Genomic DNA, 21,459 nt, shown 5'->3' on the forward strand with positions numbered 1-21,459 from the left:
TTTCCAGGCATTCTTTGTGACAGGGTGATAAATAGAATGGATGAGCAGATTTAAATAGATGGCTCCCTAAAATATATCATCTCATTCCCTAAGACCAAGCATGGTGTGGGGTTGGCATTTGAGCACACAAAGGCATCCATCTAAAATATGCAAAGAAGAGATCTTTGTGACTGGTCATAATAATTTAAGACCATGACATTAGTTTCTTGAGGTTCCATTGCTCCTGCCAAAACATTACATTCTTTGCGAAAGTACAACTAAATGGAAATCGAGGCAGATATCCCTAATCTCATCACCAATACTTCACAAACATCTCAAGAACCAGCAAATCTTAAAGAGAGTGTCAAGTGTGTAGTGTAGGCTTTAATTGCATGAATGATATTTAGTGCTGATATATTTGTGAGTCTGTTAGTTCTTCTGGCTGACAAATAAGAAGATATGAGTAAGTGTTGGCCATTCGTCTTCTCAACAAGATATTGGCTGATTTTCTGCATCAAATCATACATTTCCCATAGCCTTTGATTCTCTTAACATCTGGAAGTCCATCAATCCCTGATTTTAAGGCAATAAATAACTGATTCTACACTTTCAGGGTGGATAATTCCAAAATTTAATCATCCTTTAAGGAAATAAACTTCTCACATCAGTTCCTAATGCTTTATCTCCAATTCTGAGAGGATAAAGTCTTGTTCCAGACTTCCCAGTCAGGGGAAGTTTCTTCTCTTTACATCTACATGTAAATGAGGTCATCTTTCATTCTTCTAAACTCTAAAGCAATATTTGTCAACTTGTGGCCTGCAGACCATGGTGGTCATTGTTATAGGTGGTCTAGCTTTATGTTCCTGTTAGGTTAAAAGGAGGGGCAAAAGGTTTGAGAGAGCCGTGGTTTTCAAGGAATATTGGAAACTTGGTTTGAAGTAAAAGGGAGGCGTACATTAAATATAAGAAGCATGGAGTTAAGGAGATGTTTGAAAGATACATTGAATGTAAGAGGAATCTTAAGAGAGGAATTAGGAAAGCTAAAAGAAGGTACGAGTAAACTATGGCAAGCAGGGTGAAAACTAATCCAAAAGAGTTCTACAAATATGTTAATGGTAAGAGGAAAGCTAGAGACAAAATTGGTCCCTTAGAAAATCAGAGCGGAAAACTGTGTGTGGAGCCTAGAGAAATGGGGGAGATATTGAACAGTTTCTTTTCTTCGGTATTCACTAAGGAGAAGGATATTGGGAGATGTGAGATAAAAAAAAGCAAATTGGGTAAATATGGGGAATATAGAGATTACAAAAGGTGTAGTTTTAAGGCTTTTGAAGAATATAAAGGTGGATAAGTCTCCGGGACCAGACGGGATCTTCCCCAGGACATTGAGAGAAGTAAAGGAGGAAATAGCAGAGGCTCTGGCGGTAATTTTCCAAATGTCATTAGATATGGGGATAGTGCCGGAGGATTGGCGCATTGCGCATGTGGTTCCGTTATTTAAAAAGGGTTCAAGGAGAAAGCCTGGCAACTATCGGCCTGTAAGTTTGACGTCTGTGGTAGGTAAATTAATGGAGAAAATTCTTAGAGATAGTACTTATAAACATCTGGATAGACAGGGTCTGATCAGGAGCACACAACATGGATTTGTGGGAGGAAAGTCATGTTTGACCAATCTGATTGAATTTTTTGAAGAGGTGACTAGGAATGTGGATGAGGGTAGCGCAGTGGATGTTGTCTATATGGACTTCAGTAAGGCCTTCGATAAGGTACCACATGGAAGGTTAGTTAGGAAGGTGCAGTCTTTAGGTATAAATTTTAAGATAGTCAAATGGATTGAACATTGGCTGAAAGGGAGAGGCCAAAGAGTGGTAGTGGATAATTGTCTGTCAGGTTGGAGGCCGGTGACCAGTGGTGTGCCTCAAGGATCTGTATTGGGCCCATTGTTGTTCGTTATATACATTAATGATCTAGATGATGGGCTAGTGAATTGGATTAGTAAATATGCAGACGATACTAAGATAGGTGGAATAGTGGATAATGAAGAAGGTTTTCAAGGATTGCAGAGGGATTTGGGCTGCTTAGAAAAGTGGGCTGAAAAATGGCAGATGGAATTTAATGCTGATAAGTGTGAGGTGCTTCATTTTGGTAAGAAGAATCAGAATAGGACATACGTGGTAAATGGGAGAGCATTGAGGAATACAGAAGAGCAGAAAGATTTAGGAGTGACGGTACATCGTTCCCTGAAGGTAGAAACTCACGTGAATAGGGTGGTGAAGAAGGCTTTTAGTATGCTGGCCTTTATCAATCATTGCATGGAATATAGGAGTTGGGAGGTGATGTTGAGATTGTATAAGACGTTGGTGCGGCCTAATTTGGAGTTCTGTGTGCAGTTCTGGTCGCCTAATTATAGGAAGGATATAAACAGAGTGGAGAGAGTGCAGAGAAGGTTTACCAGAATGTTACCTGGGTTTAAGCATCTAGAGTATAGGGAGAGATTGGACAGATTAGGTCTTTATTCTTTGGAGCGTAGAAGGTTGAGAGGGGATTTGATAGAAGTATTTAAGATTATGAAAGGGATAGACAGAGTGGATGTGGATAGACTATTTCCGTTAAGAGGAGGAAAGATTAAAACAAGAGGACATGAGTTAAGAATTAAGGGGCAGAGGTTTAGAGGTAACATGAGGGGGAACTTCTTTACTCAGAGAGTGGTAGCCGTGTGGAATGATCTTCCGGGAGAAATAGTGGCGGCGGAGTCAATTGTATTATTTAAGAAAAGGTTGGACAGGTATATGGATGAGAAGAAGATGGAGGGTTATGGGCATTGTGCAGGGAGGTGGGACTAGAAAGGGGTGTTTGGTTCGGTGCGGACTAGAAGGGCCTAATGGCCTGTTTCCGTGCTGTAATTGTTATGTTATGTTATGTTACAGTGCCACAATGAAGATAAGCATAACTCATATCATAAAAAATAGATACATGCAAAGTATATAAATTTTATAACATAAAATAGAGCAAATTCTCCAAATAATTTTCCACCAAAACAATATAATCGGTCGTTTGGGAAGGGGCTGAAACTCACCCAGCCCATCCCCTCCCTTCCCCTCAATGGTAGTTGGTGGGTTTGTTAGAAGATTGAAGGCAAACAAATGTGTAAGGTGCCTTGTGGGTGAAAGATAGAGGCCCAGACTACCCAATCTCTCCCCATTTGAAAAGCCTGCAATCTCAAGAACTAGTATAGTAAATGTTTACTGCTATTCTTCCACAGCTTTTATTTAAAATAAGGAGACCAAAATTCGACATCTTTGGAACATTATTTAGTTCCTGTTGAGTTAACTAGTTTTGGTGTGCATCCTAATGTGAATTGCAAGCTCAGTGGACTGTACAGCTTGAGCCAGTGCAGCATTCATCTAATTGGACAACCCCATTAAGCCATCTTTATATGAGGAAATCAGAATCCATTAATCATAACTATTATATAAAGATAAAATTAAGAAAGAAGTAAGGTCACTTTAAATAAAAATCCTTTTCATTTAAATTATTGGACACTGTCCTCAAGCAATGTCTGTTGAACTCACCCAGAACTGCCAGATATATACGTAGTTATAAGTTCTTTCTTTGAAATTCAGAACACATTGCTCTAAAAACCCAGATTTAAAAATAGCAAGCTATTACTTAAAATAGCCAAGGTATTGAAGGCAGTCACTGCTTCACCGCTGTGATGGATAGTGGTCTGTGTCACTTGATTTGCTGATCATGTCTGCCTACTACTAGAAATTCACTTGGGCAATGGGCTGGCTATCATTACACGTGGCTTTTGCTGTAAAAGCATCGGTTATGAAAAGCAATTAAATCTTTAATTACCAAAGTGAATACTAAACTTACAGTAAATGTGACTGTGAAAGAGAGATCATATCTCTGTAGAGTCAACCATTTGAAAATTATTAATTTTCACTATGCTCTGCAGTAAAATATCTGTAAAATTCTATTAGCATTCTATTGGCTTCTGTTGTTCCTCTAATGCCAGTAATCTATCGGTTTCGGGCTATTACAACTATAAAATTAATTTCATCCTGCTTTCTTGTGCCAAATTTTACATGGCTATTTCATAGATGCAGACAATCATTTGTGACAAATACAGATCACAACTTCAGCTTTGCAGCCTTTTGTTGGCTCACCTAACAGCGTGTCATAAAATTTGGCAAGCAGCAAACCGTATGTGAATTTGTACGCCCAATTTATAGTGCACCAAATGAGGAGAACTGCAATGTTCATAGTGCAAATCAGACTGCAGTTCAGGCAAGGAGAAAAATACTCTTGCATTGAATAATTATTCAATTAAGGTCAGACATTCAATTTCACAGCTTTCACTAAGACCTGCTCCTTCACAATCTAACTGATAAAAAAAATATCGGAACTGCTTTAATCCACTTACTCAAAGTTGCTGTCACAATCTAACTGATAAAAAAAAATCGGAACTACTTTAATCCACTTATTCAAAGTTGCTGTGATTTGAAGTGTGACAGGAGTTTTAGTTATGAATAGTATTTTCTCAATTGACAACAGTGAGTTTCTTCAGTGCCTTGGTGCATAACCATGATCAACCAGAAACAGATCAAAACCAAATTTTTGAAAAGCTGCTAATAACTGCTTACTTTCTGGCAATTTCTCAATCATTTGGGGACCAAGGGATTTGTCTGGGAGATGTGAAGATATTCCAGTTTAAAGATATTGATTATATTAACTGGCACAGTCCAAGTTTTGATGAACAGAACTAAGCAACAGCAAGCTCCCTGAAACAAGTCCCTCAACTAATTTCAATCTAATTACTTTTCAAATCACCAAATCCAGAAACAATAAATTTGTCTCAGTGCAGAGAACATTAATCAATATCTTGAAGAGAGTAAGTTGCGGAGTGTTTGAAAGGCACCCTACAGATAGCTCTGAAAATACTAATTACTCCATTGTATTCATCACTTGACAAATTCTTTATGCCTAATGTGAGAAATGCAGTGAACTACATTCTCCATCAGCAGCTACTTGCAGACAATGTTAAGTATAGATCACAGAAAAGTTGCTGTTTGACGCAGAACATTCCAGCCCACTGAATCTAACTCCACATTAGTAATTCAGCGAGTACGACTCCTTTGCTCCTGCATAGATCACAGAGCCTTTGGCCCAAATCAACCAAGATGCCATGTCTGACCTAGTCAAATTTGCCTGCGTTTGGCCCATATTCTTCTAAATCTTTCCTGTGCCTGTTCAAAAGTCTTTCAAGTATCCATAGTTTCCTTGGGCAGCCTGTTCAATATGTGCAGCAGGCCTTTTTTAAATCATTTCCCTCTCACTTTGAATCTAGGTCCTTAATTTGAGACCCCCATACCCTGCATAAAAGATTACATTTAAATTTAGACAAACAGCCCAGTAACAGGCCATTTCGGCCCATGAGCCCCTGCTGCCAAATTACACCCAATTAACCATTTTGAATGGTGGGAGTAAAATAGAGCCCCTGGTGCAAATTCACATAGACACAGGCAGAACATACAAACTCATTACAGACAGATCCAGTCCTGATCGTTGGTGCTCTAAGAGCATTGTGCTAACCGGTTCACTAACCATGCCTCCCCTCAATAATGTCATTCATCATCTTCCTATGCTTCAGGAAAAGATGTCTTATCTTATCTAATCTCTTCTTATAACTCAACACCTCCTGTCCAAATAAAATCTTTGTGAATCTTTATTGCAACTGTGACAGATTATAGATATGTTTTTGGGAGATGAATTGGGGCAGGTTTTTTTTAGTGTAGATCACATACAAACACTTTAAAACAGATCTTATTTAAAATATTGGAGCTGTGCTTATGCTAGACAGTCCAGCTCCAAGAGCCGTTGCAAAAGCTTTGGAAAGTTCCCAAGAGACTTCATTAATAGATAGTTGTTTACAAAAATGCAAGAGAGGAAAGAACTAGTCAGAGCCGCAGGCTGTCTGGAATGGAACTTGCTGTTCTAAGAGGGTCATGTGGTTTTGCAAGCAGAGAAAGTCAAAAAGGCTTTTTCTCACAGAAAGAGAATTCAGTTTTTCAGTTTTACAGTCAGCAGCAGCAGCTGGGACTGGAACAGGACAAGCTGGCAAGCTTGTAGAAAAGCCCCATTTGGAAGATGGGTTGTGAGTGCTTAGTTCAGCCTGGTCAAAGACCTTATGGCTCATACAAGAGGAGAGGCCTGGCTGCCTAATGTTTCACTTGAAATAAGAGAAACAAAAGGAACTCTGTGGTGACCTGAAAGAAAGAGGTTATCATCCGGAAAACACTGATGGGGCAAGTTTCTTCGGCAAGACACTGAAATGGCTGGTTACAAGGAATCAGTTGTGGGTGTCCAGTGAACAACAAACAACTCTCTAAATACCATAGAAGGCATAACTGAGGTACATGTATACATGGATGACATGATCCTGTGGGCATCCACACAAAAGCAACACAACGACAGGCTCATAAAAGTACTACAATATACCCAGAAATATGGATTAACGTTAAACAGAAAAAAATGTCCGTTTGGTGTGAAGGAAATCACTTTTCTAGCAGATAAACTGTCAGAAGCAGGTGTGGAGCTAGAAAAGAGCAAGGTGAAAGCAATTTTAGAGAAGCACAGACCCTCTGACAAAAAAAGGCCAAACTGGTCTTCCAAAACAATGTACCTAAGGAAGTTGTTACAGGACAAATGTGAATTCAAGTGGACAGACAATCACAAGGCTGAATGGGCATTAACTACAGTACTTTTGATGTTTTTTGATGCATCGAGAAAGTGAAAATATCTACAGATGCTCCAAAACATGGAATAGGTGCCATACTACTTCAGGCTATAGGAGATTGGAGGCCAGGAGCATGCACATCAAGAATGATGACAACATCTGAATGTCGATATGCACAGATTGAGAAAGTGTCCATATCTGGTCTATGGACTCGAGAAATTCCACAGTTAGGTGTATGGTCTACTAACATTTGTGGCAGAGACAGACTACAAGCCATCAATACCAATAATCAAGAAAAATCTCAGTGAAATGTTGCCAAGAATCCAAAGACTGATGATGAAGCTACAACATTATGACTTTGAAATGGTATACACACCAGGGAAACTTACTATGTTAGCTGATGCCTTATCCAGGGCAATGACACAGAATGAATCACACAATAAGAGTTCCAAAGAGACAGATGTGAATCTCCATGTAAATCTGATCACTGAATCTCTTCCCATATCTGACATGAAATGCAAGCAAATCACAGCTGAAACAGAACAGGTCACAGTTCTACAGAAGGTCATCAAGAATTTGAATGAAGAATGGACAGCCATACTACAACATCAGGGCTGAGCTGAGTGTTGCCAATGGGCTTCTATTCAGACAGAGCAGAAGTAATTCCTCAATCACTGAGACAATAGATGCTGAAAAGGAATGGAAAAGTGCAAGAGGAGGGCCAGAACTGCTGTTTATTGGCCCAGGATAAATGCTGACATTGACAAGGATGGTTTCAAGCTGAAAGATCCGTTTGAAACATCATGTAAAGCAGACAAAGGAACCCATGATAATAACTGACTTATCGGCAGAACCATGGCAGAAAGTTTGGACTGATCAGTTCTACGTGGATGGAAAGAATTACTTCCTGGTTATTGATTATCTATCGAACTATCCGGAGATTGCACTGCCTCATGGCATGTATGCTGTTTTATGTGATCCAATATATGAAATTGATCTTTGCAAGAACCAGAATTCCTGAAATTATCTACAGTGACAATGGACCATGCTACAGTTGTAGAGAATTCCAGAACTTTGCAGAAGAATATGATTTACGACATGACTTCAGGTCCTCTACATCCACAGTCAAATGACAAAGCAAAGAAAAGAGTTCACATAGTTATTCAGTGGCTAAAGAAACTGCTAGACACGGGCTCAGATCCATATCTAGCTCTATTCATTTACAGAGCTCCGCCACTTGAACATGGCATGTCACCCAATGAACTTTTGATGGGACATAGACTATGCACAACACTTCCCTACTCTTCAGACCCAAACAAGAACCGGGATGTCAAACAGAAACAAAAATATCTGCAAGGAAGACAAAAGGCAAACTATGACAAGTCACCGAGAAGCTAAGGGCCACTGCCACGACATGACACCATGAGATTCGGAGATTCCAACACTTGAGACAAAAAGGAAACTTTTTCTGTAAGAAGTAAATCCAAGATCCTACACTGTCAGAACAGAGGAAGGTCAAAAACTGTGGAGGAATTGAATGAGCTTGCTGAAAACACCAGAGATACTGCAGGAACAGATAAATGCAGAGGATTCAGCCTGCACAGAAACAGAGGAAACACCACCCATGCGAGACAGTAATGGGCCAGCAGAACTGACACATGCACCTGTGTTAAGAAAATCCATACAAGTGATCACCTGACAGGCTTAATCTCTGAAAGAAAAAAGAAATGAACACTTAAAATTTTGTGTTACTGATGTTCATGTTACATTTGTGTTGAACTTTAACTTGAAAGAATAATGTATTTATGTGTCACGTTTAATTAAACATCTCAAGGAAAGGGGATATAGTGATAGAGTGCAATGACCAGGAGGAGTCAGAGATGGAGTGTGTAGCATCTGGGGAATGCTATTGCATCTTGGGTAGATTCAAGATGGATGGCTCCACATGAGGTCTGGCATGTGTATGTTCTGTCCTTTGTACTGTTTGCTTCGATAATACATCTAGGTGTTTTAAGAAGAACCCACGTTTCTTTTTGTAACAGAAGAAACATCACAAAAGTCATCCACTTTCTGTAATCCATGGCTTCAGGTGACCCTGATTGAGAGGCTAAGCAGGTACTACACCTTGCCCAAGTGTGACCTGTTGGTTGTCGGATGGATGGAAAGTCTTACCCCTCCTTCTGCTGAGCAATTGCGCAGCACCAACATCTTATCTATGCCTTTCATAAGGCTATAGATTTCTACAAGTTTCCTTCTCATTCTTCTAAATTCTAGCAAGTACAGTCTCTGATGCCTCAATCTCTTCTCATAGGCTAATCCCCCATCTCTGGAATCAGATTCAGATTTAATTATTGTCAGAGTACATACATGACATCACATTCAACCCTAAGATTCTTTTTCCTACAGGCCAGGCAGAATTACCACTTATTGACAGTGTAAACAAAAACTGACTCAATATACAGATGTAGACAAATAATGAATTGTAAACAAACTGACTGTAATACAGAAAAATATCAATAAAGTGCAAAAGTAAGAGTTCTTAAATAAATCCCTGATTAAGTATTTTGTTGAGGTTTCTGATGGTGGTGGAGTAACAGCTGTTCTGAACCTGGTGATACAAGTCTTGTGGTAACTATACCTCCTTCCTGATGGTACCAGCGAAAACAAAGCCTGAGCTGGGTGGTGTGGATCCTTGATGATTATTGTTGCTCTCGAACAGCAGTGTCCCCTGTAGATGATCTCGATAGTAGAGAGGAACTGCCTTTGATTTTCTAGGCTGTGTTCACCACCTTTTGCAGGGCTTTTGCTCACGGGCATTGTGTCTCCATATGAGACCATGTTGCAGCTGGTCAGCACACTTTACACCTCATATCTGTAGGAATTTCCCCAAGAGAATATTTGTCCCCTCAAACTGAAGTGCAATTCTTCTCTTGTGCCAGTTCCTCCTGTCCTGTAATGGTCCATGTACCCAAAACCCTATCTCCTTAGACATTTGTTTAAATGTATGAATAAAGCAAGAAATCATCCTATTTCTTGCCTCAGTAACATGCAGTACAAATAGTAATCCTGAGATTATGACCTTGAAGATCCTGCTTTTTAACTTTCACCTTAACTTCCCAAATTCTCTCTTCCTGCCTGTTTGGTTGCTGCTAATATAGATCACGGTCTCTGGCTGCTTGCCCCTGCTCTCAGAATGTCATATGCTCACTCCAAGACATAATTGACCCTGCACCAGAGAGGCAACATGCCACCTTGAAGCCTTGCTCACAGCTGCAGAAATGCCAATCTATACCCCTGACTAGAGAGTCTCTCATCACTATTGCTCACTGTACAACAGGTCGAAAGAACCAAAGACTTGTTGATCCAAACCAAGGCTTTTATTAACTAAAAGACTGCAGTGTATCACAAGTAGGTCGACCAGTCCAGAATGACCTGGTCTGGCTAGGAGCAATCCTTTAAGACCTGCCAGTAGGTGTGGCTACACTCTCAGCCAATCACAGTCATCCTACACTACCATCTGTACATGTACACATTGGTGATAGAATCTGTACGATCACGCCCACCTAATCCTGATGTTCAACTAAGCCAGACATGGTGCCACTGATCTGCCCTGCTGCTGCCATTTTCTCATCCCAACAGCATTCAAACAGTATGGTTGTTTGAAAAGGGAACAGCCACACAAGTCTCCTACACTAACTAAATGAATCTCCTTTCAGTCACCCTGATTGAACCTATCATGTCATCACCTCCCTGAAATTCCTATCTATAACTTTCTCTGCCTCCTGAATGCTCCTTAGTGGTCCGACTGATCTATATAGCCTGAGAGGAGCTGTAGTTGAGCACACTTCCAGAATACATCATCATCGGGAACCCCAGACACCACCCCACCCACCCCCCTGCCCCCATCTTATGGTTGAAGTACAGCACTCCACTGACTGCAATCAAATGCTTTTTGAAGGTCCACATGCACCATATGAACAATATTTCCTTAATGACCGTCTATTACCTCAAAAAATCCCATCAATTTAGTTTATATGCATCGCCTTCAACAAATTCCTATAGACTTTCCCTAATCAATTCACACTTCTCCAAGTGACTAAGTCTGACCCTAATTATTGCTACTGAAATGTTCTCCTTCATTCTAAGTTGACTGATATGTAGTTTCTGAGTTTTCTTTTTGGACAAAGATGCAGTATTTTTAAATTCTTCAACCCTCAGGCACCATCTCATAAATACAAAGATTTGAATCGCAAGGGCCAAAGCCTCATCAATTTCCACCCACATTTTCATCAACGACCAAATACGAACCCATCTGCACAGTGAGTGAGCCATGTCATCAAATTTTAGCCCATCAAATACCTTTTCCTTTTCTGAGTCTCCAGCAATGTCTTCTTTGTTGATAAAGGTCCTTATAAAATAGTTATATCGTACCAGTGCCATGCGTGTCATCTCCATCTCTGGATGTGCTTTATTGTTGGCTTAATGACATCATTCAATCTGTTTAAAACTTATATCCCCATACAAGATGTCTGGATTTGCATTTATATACACAGCAGTCTTTTCTCATTTTTTACTTTATCTATTTTCTCTTTTGCTTCTCCCCTAAAAATTCTATAATCATTCCTCTAATCAATTTAAGATTTGCCCCATGCTCTTTTTTCTTTATTTTACTTTCCATAGATTGGCTGGCTTATCCAGAAATCTCAGATTCTAAATATCTGACCTTTCTCGTTTATGAGAAAATGCTAGATGATTCCCGAATCAATTCCTTTTGCACATCTCTGTCAATTCACGTCAAGTTTGCACCTCTATATATAATTTATAAAATACTTCCAGTACTACAATGGCACCTCAATTGTTTCATAATTCTAGCCAACATTAATTTCTGACTGAAGACAAACCCAATGGAGTTCCTGTCCTTCAACTACTCAGAAAGGGAATGCCAAAGGTCAGAACCTGCCCTAGCTGTTCTCCCTTTACCAAATTGGATCCACTTGAACCACCTCTGACTCTATCAATAACATCAATACAGGTGCTCTGTGGGATGACTGAAACTAACATTTTAAAGCATTTTCTGTACCATCTTGTTAGTATTAACTGGTGATGTGCCGAACTGCTACAATATTGATAACTTTTATTGAGGCATCTTCAGCATAATATTTCCAAAGAAATTGGATCTTAAGCCACTTTCTTTGTGTAATTCAGTGAGTGAGCCATTCCTTGCAGCAATAATGAATAAAGTAAATCATTCTAGAATAGGGCAATAATGAAATAAATACACTTTGATATTTGCACCACTTCTCAAGTTCACAAATGCCTCCCACATATTCACATTCAAATGGGAATTAATTATTGTTAGTTGTTTCAATATGGGTGGGCCCCACATGACCTGATCCTTTCTTTCTGTGTTTTGTCTTAACATAGAAGCAAATAATATTAATTAAAATACAAAAACAATAGCTTTGGGAAATCAAATGCCCTTATAGCAGCTTACATAGCGATTGTCATAACACTAGTCATCAAGGGAACAACTTCTAGTGGTTAGACCACACATGTCAAACTCAGGCCCGCGGGCCAAATTTGGCCCATGATATAATTATATTTGGCCCACAAGATCATATCAAATATGTATTAGAGCTGGCCCGCTGGCCGCAAGTACTACAAATCCCAGAATGCTTTGCAAATACGTTGGCGCCGCCTTGTCAGCCCACTAATCGCCCCCACCTCCTCTCTTTACTTTCATTAGAATCTGCGACCTGTCGCCCAACTCACATGTAATAAACCCCTGACGAAAAATGGCCAAACGAAAGACAGAAAACAGGACCTTTCAAGACAGGTGGGAGGCAAACTATATGTCTATATGTTCATCATTTTAAAAGACAAACCTGTTTGTCATTGAAGCAAGTTATTTTTTTGACTTGTTGGCTTGTGAAAAAAAATACATTTAAAAGGAGCTTAAAGGCTATAGAGAAATATTATTTATTGAATATTTTATTTCTCATTTGTTAATGCTTCTTCTGGAAAGAGTTTAACCAAAACTATTATTAAACATTTAGTTTAATAAGAAAAAGTTTAACATTACATATGTTGAAAGAAGAGAAAACATGCAGATGTTGTTGAAAATTTTCAATAAATATTTAGTTTGGCCCACGACTTAGTCCAAGTTTTTAATTTTGGCCCTCTGTGAATTTGAGTTTGACACCCCTAGTTAGACAAAGGATTTATTGTCATGAACAAGTCATGTAATTCGATGTTTCACAGCACCATCATGGTACAAACATTCATCTTACAACATTACTATAAAAAATAAAATAATATTATCAATAATATTGCATGAAAAGTAAGGCAGTGTCTTTGGTTCATTGATCATTCAGGGAAGAAGCTGTCCTTGTGCCAGTGAGCGCTCATTTTTAAGTTCCTGTACCTTTTCCCCCAATGGTAGCAGAGTGAAGAGGGCATGGCCTGGGTGGTGGGGGGGTCTTTGAGGATAGAGGCTGCTTTTGTAAGACACCACCTCATGTGAGTGAAGTCTGGTGCCTGTGATGTCGCAGGCCGCTACTCGGCCTTCTGGAGTTTATTCTTGTCCTGAGAGTTGGCGCCTCCTGTGGGGATATGCTGAATATAGTATTGTTGACTACTGCATATATGGAGCTGACCCACCCACTGATGACTCATACCATATTACTTCTCTCCCGTGATCTTGGGCCATAAAGGTCGTACTACCTCTCCCTTCCCTCCATTCATACCTGGATCCGGGCCAACAAGGATCTTCTGTAAAGTAAAGCCTATTGTTCCCTCAGTCTATACTCTGTGGTTACTGGTAGTGCCTATCAAGTTAATATACAGAAATCATCTCTCCGGTAATGGAGAAGCTGCTGCACCCCAATTGGTTAGAAGTGGACCCCCAATCTCCAGGAGTGTCTGAACAGTACGAGCAGTGGATCAGCTGCTTCAGCAACTTCATCAAGGCCTCTGCTGATCTGATGGACTCTGATGAAAAGAAACTCAAAGTTCTGCAAGAAAGAGTCGGTCAGAGAGCTTTCTAAGCAATGGAAGTGATGGCTGAGCTTTGGGCCATCTACAAACTGAAGGTCAATGACGCGTTACCTACTGGCTTCCTGAAAATAGCAGCCTGGTGAGTCAGAAGAAGATTTCATTCATGCCCTGCTTGTACTGGGGAGAGACTGTAGGGGTAGTTCCACAGCTCCCGTACCAGTGGCCCAGTGTATCAAAGATCTGGTCCGGGAATGCCTGTGTGTCGGGGTTGAGATCCAACTACATAAGGCAGCGCCTGCTCGAAGAAGACGAGTTGCCATTGAAGTGGGCCATACTGCTGGAAAGGACATTAGATTCAGCCCAGCACCATGCCGAATCGATCAGAGGCAAAAGTGGGCCCCGACATGTGTGCGCCAAAAGTGCCTCCATCTTGGGAGATGGCATTGGGAATAGCCGACCCGACCACGGCAGCTGTGGTGACCGAACATCCAAAGTGCTATTTCTGCGGGCAGATGAAGCAGCCCACTTCGCTGACGCCACTTCCGCCTTCTTCCTCAACCTTAGCAGCCATGAGCTCGTGTTCAAAATAGAGGCCGCCATCTTGTGGCTCGGGCCTCCCTGCTGATGATGAAGACAACGATCTGATCCTGGCATCGATTACATTGAACCAGGCCAGCCCTCAGCCAATTGACCACTTCTTGATTGCAGATTGAGATGAATGGTCAAAAGATAATCTGTCTCTTCGATAGTGGCAGTACGGAGAGCTTCATCCACCCTGACATGGTCTGCAAAATCTCTTTTCCAGTTTGGCCAATGAACATCTCCATGTCTTTGGCAGCTAAAGACCATCTGACTGATATTAGTGGGCACTGTGTGGCGTCTCTGATGGTGGGGGATGAACCTTATGATAACTTTTCCTTACTGGTCATGCCCCAGCTCTTTGCCCCAATCCTCCTGGTCTTCGATTTCCAGAGTCAGTTTAGGAGTGTGATGATGGCATTCAGAGGCCCTCAACCGCCCCTCACAGTGAGCAACCCACAACTTGTGGACCCCTCCCCTCACCCCCAGCACCAGCCTGCAGCCTCACTAATCTTTGGGTGTCCTGTCTGTCACTATTTGTGAACCTGGACCCGGAGTGCTGCCCCATAGCTACCAAGAGCAGACACGACAGTGCCGAGGATATTGCATTTATCCAGGCCGAGGTTTAGTGACTCCTTTTGGAGGGGATCATCGCTCCTAGCTCCAGTCCCTGGAGAGCCCAGGTCATGGTGGTCAGGGGTGGGAGCTAGCCCCGGATGGTAAATGACTATAGTCAAACCATCAACCGCTTCACCCAGCTGGATGCATACCCACTTCCCTGGATAGCCGACATGGTCAATAAGGTTGCTCAATACCGGGTATTTTTGACCATTGACATCAAGTCAGCCTATCACCAGCTTCCCCTCTGCCTGAGTGATCATATCTACACAGGCTTAGAGGCTGATGGCAAACTTTTTCACTTCCATCGGGTCCCCTTTGGCATCACCAATGGCGTCTCCGCATTCCAGAGGGTGATGGATCAGATGGTGGAGGGGCATAACCTGGCAGCGACATTTTGCTATTTAATTTCACCATCTGCGGCCACGATCAGCAGGACCACGACGCTAACCTTGCTAAATTTCTGCGGACGACAAAGTCCCTCAATCTCACATACAACAAAGACAAGTGTGTCTTTAATACCAATTGCCTGGCACTCCTAGGATGCATCATGGCACATGATGTCATTTCCTAGGACCCCAACCGCATGGGATCCCTTATGGAGATCCCAGTTCCAAACACCCTGAAAGAACTGAAGAGGTGCCTGGGGCTGTTCTCCTAATATGCACAATGGGTGTCCAACTATGCCGATAAGACCCATCCCCTCATTAGGTCCACAACTTTCCATTTATCAGCAGAAGCCCAGACTGCATTCCATCAAATCAAAGGAGACATCATAAAGGCCACGATGCATGCCCTTCTAGGTGGATAGTGATGCCTCCAACATTGCGCTGGCCACCACACTCAACCAGGCAGGCAGGCCAGTAGCATTTTTTTCCACGTACCCTCTGTCAAGGAGGCGGCGCAGGCAACTGTTGATGCGGTGTGCCATTGGTGCCAATACTTGGCCAGTAAAAGTTTTACCTTGCTGAAGGACCAGCATGTTGTCGCCCTCATGTTCAACATGAAGCACCGGGGTAAAATTCAAAATAATAAGATCCTCCACCTACAACTATAATATCTTGCACTGGCCAGGTAAACTCAATGATCTGCCTGATGCCTTATCCCGGGAACGTCCGCCGACGCGCGCCTTGACCATCTCCAGCCCTACACAACGCCCTTTGCCACCCCAGAGTTATGAGACTGTTCCACTTCATCAAGACTTGGAACTTCCCATAATCCATCAAGGATGTCAGGTCCATGACCAGACACTGTCAGGTGTGCTGTGAATGCAAGCCGCAGTTCTACAGACCCGACAAGGCACACTTCATAAAAGCCACTCGTCCGTTTGAGCGACTAAGTGTCAATTTCAAGGGCCCCCTTCCCTCATCCAACAGGAACATTTATTTCCTGAACATGATCGACAAGTACTCCCGGTTCCCCTTTGTCATTCCCTGACTGGTTAGGACCTCGGCCACTGTGATTAAGGCACTACGGAGTATCTTCACTCTGTTTGGGTATCCCAATTACAACTATAGCAGTCAGGGGTTCTCATTCATGAGTGAGGAGCTGCAGCAGTACTTTCTGGCCAGAGGCATAGCCATCAGTAGGACCACCAGCTATAACCTCCAGAGGTAATGACCAGGTGGAAAGGGAGAAAGCCACCATTTGGAAGGCTGTGTTCCTGGCCCTGAAGTCAGAGACCTGTCAGAGTCTCGCTGGCAGGACATCCTGCCAGAGGCATTACACACCATCCGATCACTCCTGTGCGCCGCTACAAACACCAACCTGCATGATCGTATGTTTGTCTTCCCCAGGAAGTTGGCAAATGGGTCCTCGATGCCCCCCCTGATAGGCGATGCCAGGCCTGGTCCTGCTCCGGAGACACGTGAGGGACCATAAGATTGACCTGTTGGTTGAAGAGGTGCACCTCATTCATGATAACCCTCAGAACGCCTTTGTGTAATTCAGTGATGCCCACCTCTAGACACCCAGGTGGCGGAACAGCAAAGCATCCCTCCTCCTGCTTCCCACAAGTCCCATAGACAGAGGAGGTCATCAGTGTGACTGAATCTATAGTCTTGGCAGCTTTTTTTTGTTCAAAGTCTGAGGGAGGTTCTGTTTTAAAAGGAGGGGTGAATTTGGTGATATGTTTCCTCCACTGTATATAGTTATTGTTGACCACTGTGTATATGGAGCTGGTCCGCCCATTGATGACTCATACCCTATGATTCCTTCCCCCGTGGTCCTGGGCCATAAAGGTCAAGCCACCTCTCCCATCTCTCCATTCTTATACCTGGATCCAGGCCAGGAAGGTTCTTCTGTATATTAAAGCCTATCATTCCCTTAGACCAGTCTCTGTGGTTACTGGTAGTTTCTATCAGCTCCATACCAGTCAGTGATGCAACCAGCCAGAATGCTTTCCATGGTACACCTGTAGAAGTTTATGAGAGTCTTTGGTGTTTAGTGTTTTTCCATTAAGAGCTGTGCCTTTTGCTTGCAAATGGCCAAAGGTCATCTCTTAGTTTTGCAAACAATGTCCAACAGTGAAACAGGACAGATGACAATTAACTCTTCTGTTAAATCCAGAGAGAATTTTTTTTTTAATTCACATTTATGCAGCACCTTCCACAAAGTAAATCATCCTAAATTACTTCATGAAAATATTTTCAGATGTAATTAAGTTGAATACAGTCAATGAATTTTGAAAGTATTTTTATACACGATCAATTTTAACATCTTGACAAAATATTTCTCGGACTAGTTGACTCTACATTGAATGTGCCCAGAAGTATTGAACTGCACGTTTCACAAACATTTCTACGACTGATTCCACCTGCACTGAATTCGCTCATCGTTATTGAATGAAGATCTACTGGGACCAATGCCTGAAGAGGGCGCACAAAATCAGTGAACCGGTGTGGACTCGAAAGGCCAACATGGCCTGTTTCCGCTCCGTAAATGGTTATATGCTTATGGTTATATGGAAACTTACTCTCTATCAGCTATATCCTGGATCTGTCAATTAACTGGGAATCAGACTTTTGGTCCTGAATTCCTTGCATTGCTCCACATCTTACAGCAGTACCACCAATGGGTCTGTCAAATGATTATTTCATTGCTTTCCTTACACAACAATATACAATGCACATCTCATACTACTGCTTAAGATTAAAAGCCATAGCCTGCTTACTCCCCTTTCACTGTGTTAAGAGAAAACATGAAGATACTTGGAGATTTTTCTTTGCTACAACAAGAATACAGAGCTAAAAAAAAAAGTAAAATAAATTTTCAGAGTTAAAGAGCATTTAGAAGTGAAAGGGAAAGTGTTTGGCTCACCATGTCTCTCATGCTATCATTCCTTCCTGCTACAAGCACCATCACAGGGAAGCTCAGGCTTAGTTTAATCGTTCTCATAAAATTGGGTGCATTAATATGGCTTTTTAAAACATCACACTTAATTCCAGTCACCTTCTATTCAAATCCATGGACAGTCAAAAGTAGATAATTTAATGTATTGGTAGATTAATTGGTATACACAGTAGATAGTGCTTTAAACAAAAGATCAAATTAAATGAAATCTGTATGACTGATCAGATAGATCTGAATTATAAAGAATTTTGATACAAACATACAAGCAGTATGAGGATAAATCTACAGTCCCTGAAAACATGCACAGAAATCACAACTTATGATAGACAGTCTGGGCAGCTTGCCAGATTTATACTTTCTGTTCAATGTAATGATGTCTGTGGGTCATCCACACTAACCACACTGAAAGAGGCCCAATATTGTTACTTGCTAGCTTTCCTTAGAGCTAGCTTGCACTTCTTATATTAAAAAAAGATGCATTTTATTCGCTGGGTATGCTAAAATAATTGGGAATAGTGCTGTACCACAATCAGTACTCATTGACATTTGTAGAGATCAAACATAGAGGCTTTCAAAAGATTGAAGTGGAAGTCTTGGAGGAGCAGATGGAAAGGCAGAGAATTATCCTGAAATACAGGATAATGACTCATTGACATACATCTCTATTTATTAGAAGAGAAGGTGGTGCCTATTCAAGTACAGCAAGAATATATAGGAAGCAGAGAGGAGAATCTGCAAGCTCTAAACACTGAAGTTAACCAATAACTATCATGGAAATGACCATTACTGAGCTTTTGCTATGGGAGGATATGAATCCATTGAATTGATGGTTTCCTAACACCTAACTCTTCTTCCAACAATGCATTTCCCTATCTTCTGCAGCTCCTTCAGTTTTCCAAATATATCATACACTTATTATTTTCTTCTCTTCCTGCACCACAGCCTTATCCTGGTCTTCTTTTCAGATATGATAGCCAAGGACTGAACAAACAACAGAGGAAATTGAATATGAAGACACATTGTCACTTGATTTCACACTTAACAGCTGAAATTGTATAATTCCTGGAGTCAAGCACAAAGATGGGATCTGCATTTGTCTGCATCATAAAATGTATTATAACCATGTAAAGGGGTTAAAGAAGAGTCGATGCCTACTTACAGTAACTGCTGTCACACATGTATTTGCTGCAGAGGCTCAGATGAGGATAGAAGATCCTCCACAGAAATAAACAAAATATGCCCCCAAAATAATGAAACCCAGCTTGTGCCTGTCTTACATGTTAAAATGTAACATGGTGTGCCTATCACAGCTTGTAGTAAGTGCAAGCTGTGAGAAGTGTGTGTGAAAGTTGGAGCAGCGATTGACATGTGAAATATAGAAAGTCTTGAAGCATAAAAATAATATTGGCAGGATATAGATGGTGGTATCCTGGATGGAGCAATGTACAAGGTTACTGTTGCAGGAGATTAGAATTAATAATATCTTCACTGACCCCAAAGCACATATTAGGACATTAAACTTTGGCAACACTGCAATAGCATCGATGGGACATCCTCTGTGTGGCCTACACAATTGCTGGCTCCATTTAGATACAAACTCCCCTTTCTTTCTGCCTTGTCCTCCAAAACTATGCTGTAAAATCAAAGTCCTCAGTCCCATCTGAGTTTGGTCACATCATCCAGTGTACTGCAAAAACTGTGGATTGGAATATTCACCAAATACCATGACAAAGGCCCTCTCCTTTAAAAGATGCTGCATTATTTTAGTAATCAATGTCTAACCATTTATAAAATTAAAGCATTTGGTTTTAAGTAAGGCAATAAACAGGATAGTTAGTATTTATTGGCTACTGGCATCATGTTAATGAAGTAATGGGAAGAATTTTGTGTGTTCTTTGACTAGGTTAATCAAGCAAGAATTAACACTTCTATTAATGCTTCTATTATCTCCAAACCAACCCCCACGATATCATCCCTGAGATCAAAGTTCCATTCATGAAAAATTAAAACTTTTTTTGTTGGAATAGGTCTTGTAATCAAATTGGTTATTTTTTTCAGCTGACAGATTGTTTAATTTCGGTCTTCATTGCTTTGGACTGAGTATTTCTAGTCCGCCAATGAATGTTCCAGATATTTAACAATCAACAGCCTTGATATTTACTGGCAGCTTGGAGTGGAGCATCATTCAGTAGACAGGAAACATGGAAATACAGGATAGGCATTACATTTGACAGGAGTAGGAATTAAATTTTTATTTACTATTCCCCATTTAGCCAGATTGACAAATTTTATCCTAATAATGGATTCCATTGCTTTATATGGAATGAAGCGAGAATAGTTCTTGGTGCCTATTTTGCTATTTGTTTCGAGTTTAGGCAATATATTTGTCTGTTTCTACTCTCCCATGTATCATTCACATTATGACTCTTCAGGTTTAACTACTACATATATATGCTTTAATTCTATTTTCCTCAACAATATTGGACAAATAGTTCAGAAATTAATTGCGTCTAACTGAAGGTTTTGCTTTATTATTCTTTTTAAATGACTTGATAAATTTGAGATTTTGTTTCCTCAAATGGATCAATATGGTGTGACAATGGGCTTTAAGGTGAGGAATATTTCAGGTTTAAGTTGCAGTTTATTGATTTTTATTTTACCCCAGCCAGAGCACCAGTAACCATTGCCTACAAATGTACTAGTTTCCTGCACCTGACTGCTGGTAATGAACCCTGGTGGGAAGTTCATATATGATTGTCAGGTGTAGAGCAAATCTGCTCTCGTACACTCTCTAACCTTACCTGCGAATTATGGCCATTAAGATATGGAAAAAAAAATCACCAGTATCTGTAAAAAAATATTCCCTTTCAGAAAAGGGAATATTAATATTGTAAATCAGTAAAAATTGCAACTAGCTAGAGGGTTATACAGCCTGGAAGCATGCTCTTCACCCCATCATGTCCACACCAACCCATTTACAACATCCTTCACAAATCTCATTCTACTCTCCCTACATTCCCATCAACATACTCATATTCTACCACTAACCCACATACTTTGGGGGCAACTTAATGGCTATCACCCTTCTAACCTGTATGTCTTTGGAATGTGGCTGGAAATCTGCAGGAAATCCACAAAGTCACAGGACAAAAATGAAAACTTCACATAGCACTGATGGATTGACCCCAAGTATATTA

General features: G+C 41.0%; 1 long non-coding RNA gene across 1 annotated transcript in view; it reads right to left on the reverse strand.

Annotated features, from left to right (window-relative positions):
• The window catches only part of LOC138755530 (uncharacterized), a 73,222-nt gene that overhangs the window by 49,948 nt on the left and 1,815 nt on the right, over positions 1-21,459 (reverse strand). The window contains exon 2 of the long non-coding RNA XR_011352374.1: positions 16,679-16,799. This is a non-coding gene — a long non-coding RNA (uncharacterized lncRNA). The remainder of the gene's footprint in view (positions 1-16,678; positions 16,800-21,459) is intronic.

This window comes from Narcine bancroftii, chromosome 2 (assembly GCF_036971445.1).
Source record: "Narcine bancroftii isolate sNarBan1 chromosome 2, sNarBan1.hap1, whole genome shotgun sequence".
Taxonomy (NCBI): Eukaryota; Metazoa; Chordata; class Chondrichthyes; order Torpediniformes; family Narcinidae; genus Narcine; species Narcine bancroftii.